The sequence below is a fragment of the Anolis carolinensis genome, chromosome 1, assembly GCF_035594765.1.
Source record: "Anolis carolinensis isolate JA03-04 chromosome 1, rAnoCar3.1.pri, whole genome shotgun sequence".
In the NCBI taxonomy this organism is placed as follows: Eukaryota; Metazoa; Chordata; class Lepidosauria; order Squamata; family Dactyloidae; genus Anolis; species Anolis carolinensis.
In genome coordinates, this window is record NC_085841.1 from 12,020,569 (window position 1) to 12,026,568 (window position 6,000).

Here is a 6,000-nt window from a genome sequence, read left to right on the forward strand (position 1 = left end):
TACAAGGTTGTTCGTAGGGTCTGGCACTGTATATGACTTCTGGTTATTGGCCCTGGACATATAAAATTGCAGTTATAGAATTTCTGTCATAGCATAAATGACAGAGCTCAACAAACAATGTGGACCATGGGGAAAATGTCAGCTATTGGCAAGATGTAGTTGATCAGGCTTACTAAAACAAATTAGCATACTGTTGAATCTTATTCATCAACACCCAATATGTCTCCAACAAAACCAAGAGTTTCACAACTATTCTGCTCTCTCCCTAGGAAACCTGAAGCAAATCAAAATATGATATAACAAATCATGGAATCACAGAGTTGGAAGAGACCCCAAGGGACATCCAATACAACCCCCTACCATTCAAGAACACACAATGAAAGCACTCCCAACAGATGGCTATCCAAGCTCTGCTTAAAAGCCTCCAGAGAAGGAGACTTCACCGAATGCTGAAGTTACATATTCTATTGCCAAACAGCTCTTTCCGCCAGAAAGTTCTTCCTCATATTTAGGCATTATCTCTTTTCCTGTAATTTGAATCGAGTGCACACATTCTTTTCCATGCTTTTCAGCCCCCAACATTACTTTGCCTCCTATTGACTGCAAGAACAAGAAAACTCCAAAAGCAGCAAGACCATGGTATGACATTATGCTACTGATGGAGAGAAGAAGAAATATGAGGTCAACCATTTTAGCAGTAATTGTGCATCTTCTTAAACACCTAATGTAAAGCTCTACTGCAACTAGCTTCTTTTTGTTCTATGTTTTACAAATGTCAGCTTACTCTGTTCTTTGCTTCCCTTAAGCCACAAAATATATGGAAGGATTTTAATCCCATGGTGTGCTGAGTCCATAGAAGGTATTTCTTCCGCCTAGTTGTCATGCTGAGTGAGCAAAATTATTTGTGGCTGTTACTCTATTATGCATTCGACTGGATGTGTTACTTTAATTAGGGCAGTTTGATTTTATACATGCAAATGTGTTTGGCTACAGAAGTCATCCCTATTTATAGAACACAGTTCTGTGGTTTGTGATACTAACGGAGCAGGAGAGCCCTGCAATCTGTTTTCATTTCTTCTGGAAAAAAAGAAGTAATCTTTGCAGCATGCTCCTAAGTCCAACAGCTGTGGCTGTGGCTGCTACTGCTCACTAAAGTTTGTATCATGTTGGTTAATTCCAATTAGAGTAGACCCATTGAATTCAGAATTTGATGGGATTTACAATTTCTTCTTCTGCGTGTCTACTGAGAGCTACAGATCTTAGTTAACTTAGGGTACATCATAGAATGAATGCAGTTTGACTTGAATCGGCTTTCCTCCCAAACAAGAACAATTTCAGTCTCTGCAAGAGAACAAAATGCTCGTAAGAGAAAGAAGGGGTTAGGGATGGTGAGAAGCAGGTAATTTAACATCACATCAGGGCCTTCATTCTCCAATATTCAATACCACAGATAATCTCAGTGTGAACAATAGATTGGGCATGGGTTGCGGGAGACTTTCATTATTTTATGTGAATTCAGTCTAAATTTGGATAGAATAAGAAAGCAGAGCATGATAGAAAGAGAGCCCAAACTTTTGTGCTTAAGAAAAGTGAAAGGACAAATTTTACAATGAGATAGAGAAAAAATTGGACATAACTTTTGGACTCAAATACAGTTCTTTGATTCCCACTCTAGGCATGCAGCTAGAATGGTGATTTTATTCAGTTTGATAAAATTTTAAGTGACATGGCTCAATTCTGCAGATCCCTGGTTCTACAAGATATTTTTTTACAAGATATTTAGCCTTCCCTGCCAAAGAGTGTTACTGCCTCACCAAACTACAGATCCCAGGATTCCATATCATTGTGCCATGGCAGTTAAGGTGGTGTCAAACTGCTTTAATTCTACAGTTGTTGATGTGCCTTCAGTTTGTCACCATTAATTTGCATTGGATGACACTAGAATTATGCCGTGGCATATGACATTTCTATAAATAGTTGTGAAAACTGGACTATGAAAAAAAGCAGAAAGAAAGATTTGGCACCTGAGAAGATCCGTTTTTCAAAATAGACTCTGGCCATTTCAGCTGTTTCAGCCAGCCATAACATCACAGGCTCTGCTGTCAATTTTTTCTGGCCACAACAGACCATGTGGTTTCTGAAAATGACTCCTTTAGGTTCCTTTCAGCTACACGTGGGGTGCGGAGAGGCAGCCATACATATGCGCAGTATTCCCCTGTTAGCCAATCAGAACAGAAGAAAGTTATGACATATCATCGGTGATCTAAATTCTCAGTGCCACTCACAGGTCTGCATGGCTTGCTTTTTTATTCAAATAGCAATTTAATAAGCTGTTTACTTTCTCCACACATACTGATGGTGCCGTTCAAATGTGAGGCAGAGGTGTCTTATCATTTCTAAAGCTGCCATAAAATAAGGAGGTAATTAATATCTTTTTAAAAGAATGGTGAATGCTCCTTCAGATGGTGTGGCCCCCATTGAAATAAGTGTTTAAAAAGGGTGCCTTTACTCAGCTTCATTGAAAGGGTACTGAGGGTAAACAATCCCAGAAAGGGTGGTTTCATAAATCAGATGCCTTTAATCCAGGTCTTATTGGAAGATATAAGGAGAAACAGTTCTAGAAAGGGTGGTTTCTTAAGCCTGATGCCTTTAATCCAGGTCTTATTAAAGGATTTAAAAAGAAACAACCCCAGAAAGGGTGGTTGTTTTTTAAGACTGATGCCCTAAAAATGACAGAAAGTGGAGACTCTTAAGTTCGCCATTGCTGCCAATGGGCTGGATCTTCCTGGATCTTTTAGTTGCCGGATCGAAAAATGGTTTTTCTCCTGCCCTAATTCGGGAGGCTCCCAAAAAATGAATCTGGGGGTCCAGCAAATACTGTAGACTGCTAAAATAATGAATTAATGATCCCTTGGGCAAATCAGGCATGAACTCTCCCTAAAAGCTAAGATGACTAAAATGAGGTCGTTATACTTTGGTCATATTATGAGAAGACATGACTCATAAGAAAAGGCAATAATGCTAGGAAAGAGAGAAAAAAATGCAGATTTACCCCGAAGCCTTCAATAATGAATCTCCTTTTTACACAGTCTTTTTACAGACGGTCTTCCCAACCCTCATCCTTTCTGTCTTCTGTCTAGCACAGGAGTCCCCAAACTAATAATAATAATAATAATAATAATAATAATAATAAACTTTATTCATACCCCGCCACCATCTCCCCAACGGGGACTCGGGGCGGCTTACATGAGGCCATGCCCAGAACAATACAATTTGACAGAATATAAAAGAGCAACAAATCATAACACATTGAACAATACAATAAATGATAATATACATTACAACGCAAAATCAGAAGAACAATAAAAACAAGGGCGGGCCACATGAACACTAAGTTAAAACTCGGGTTGAGAAAAGGAATAAGAATAAAAACCACAAAGAACAGGGTCATAAAATAGTGGTGCAATCTGGAGGATAGATATTGGAGGAGAGCAACAGGGAAGATGTATGTAGTAATTACTCTTCAAAAGCACAACGGAAGAGCCATGTTTTCAGGTCTTTCTTAAAGGCTACTAATGTGGGGGCTTGCCTAATCTCAACGGGCAGTGAGTTCCACTAAGGCATGCAGGTCAGAAGTGGCCCTCTAAAGCCATTCACATGGCCCCACTCTAAACTTTAGACGTAAGGTCACCCTAAGACTGAAATCACACTGGCAACAATGAATGAATTGTTTATTGTACTAGCCATAGGCCATGATGAGATGATACAAATTAGACACTATCATTGTTATGTTGCTGCTATCATAATTTTAAAGAGCTAGTTTTAATTTTTGAATAAGTTTTAATGTTTTTATTGGAAAGTGTTTAGAAAGGTTCTATACTACTGATGTCTTGGCCTATGGGTAGTACAATAAACAATTCATTCATTCACTGGCAACAAAGGTACACAATACATAGTTAAAGCAATGGTATTCCCTGTAGTAACCTATGGATGTGAGAGCTGGACCATAAGAAAGGCTGAATGAAGGAAGATAGACACTTTTGAACTGTGGATTTGGAGGAAAATTCTGAAAGTGCCTCAGACCACAGGAAGATCCAACCAGTCCATTCTCCAGGAAATAATGCCCGGCTGCTCACTGGAGGGAAGGATATTAGAAGCAAAGATGTAGTACTTTGGCCACATCATGAGAAGACAGGAAAGCTTGGAGAAGACAATAATGTTGGGAAAAATGGAAGGAAAAAGGAAGAGGGGCCAACCAAGGGCAAGATGGATGGTTGGTATCCTTGAAGTGACTGGCTTGACCTTGAAGGAACTGCGGATGGGGATGGCTGACAAGGAGCTCTGGCGTGGGCTGGTCCATATGGTCACAAAGAGTCAGAAGTGACTGAATGAATAAACAACAACAAGTCTGAAATGACTTGAAGGCACACAACAACAACAACAATCCTAATTAACTTCAATTATTTAAAGATAGCTATCAGTTTTCTTTTCTCCTAGCTAAAAACCTTGCTCCCTAAAGTTCTTTATACTACTTGGTTTCCATAACTTTGTTCTTTGTCTTCACCTGTTTCAGCTTGTAGATGCCATACTTGAACTGTGGTGCCAAGAACAGGATGTAGTACTCCTGGTGAGATATGACCAGAGCAGAACACAGCGGCTACAGTGGCACTACGACTTCCCTAATATTTTCCTTCACTTCCTTTCAACTCCTTAATTAACATCTTAATAAACAAGTTAATTAACTGTAACTTACCAAATTAAACAAATCCAATTGTTATTTGTGCTAGTGAATTAATCTTACAATTTCCAGCATTTAGCATTACCGAATTAATCTTCAAAACTCATGTTCCAAGCTCTGGGAATTGGGGTAGGAATCCAGAGGAGCATAAGAATCTATTGACTGTGGAATGGTCAATTGCAAATTAATGATAAATGTACTTTTATTGTGAGAACAGGCTGTTTGCAAAGACCAGAGTTTAGCAAGATGAAGCCAAGATGTAAATATTACCCACAGGAAATCTAAAATAATCTTATTCATTTCCTTGAATTATGCATGGGAGAGTCTGATATCTGGCTAACTCTATCTAGATTACTGTTCAGGGACTACTATGAATTGGTGTTATTATTAGGATAGATAGATTGCACTCAGTTGTACAATTATATGCAATCTCTCCCCACCAGGCTCAATCTTATCCATCAGCAAGGAAGGTCAAAGTTCACAGACGTCTTCAATTCCACTTGGAGTAATTTACAGACCTGATTCATCAAGAAGCCAAGCAGGGAGGGCAATGTAATGGTGCAATGGAAGGATGGGTAATTTTTCCATCAGTGGGGATCGCGCAAGAAACACATCATCAGGAATTTGAGGGAAATGCCTGATTTACATATTTAATCACATACAACAAGTGTAATTTGCATAGTTATTGGTTACATTTGCATGTCCTTCATGCAAGACTCAATGGCATTTTAGTCCGACAATATCTATTACAATTCAAATGCACTGGAACGTACAGACCAGAATGAACATCTTTTTCTTGCAGACAGGGGGAAATCTATATTTCTACAGATATTTTTATTCTTCACACAAGCTGGGGAAACAAGCAAATGTGGGACTGCATCTTTTGCAATGCAGATTTAAATCAGTGTGGCATAATATTGTTTTACACAATTGGCTTAATAGCAGGGCATTGTTAAGTCAGAAACCAGAGACATCTTTGGAAGCAGTACAATGCATCATTGCAGGCTGCCCATTTGATCAACACTTGGCTGCATTGGGCATCACTTTGCACATCTGGTAGCAAGAATGTCGTTCTATGCCAAAGCAATAAGTAATTTTAGCAATTTTCCTCTTGCGGCAAGAAAGTCTTTTAAAACTTTTGTTTTTTTTTCCAAATATTATTCACTGATTAGGATTTATTCTGCACAAAATTCATATAAAGGAAAGTATTTGTGGTGAAAACAACTTTTAAACAGGAAATAATATTTTTGCACAAAAATGCT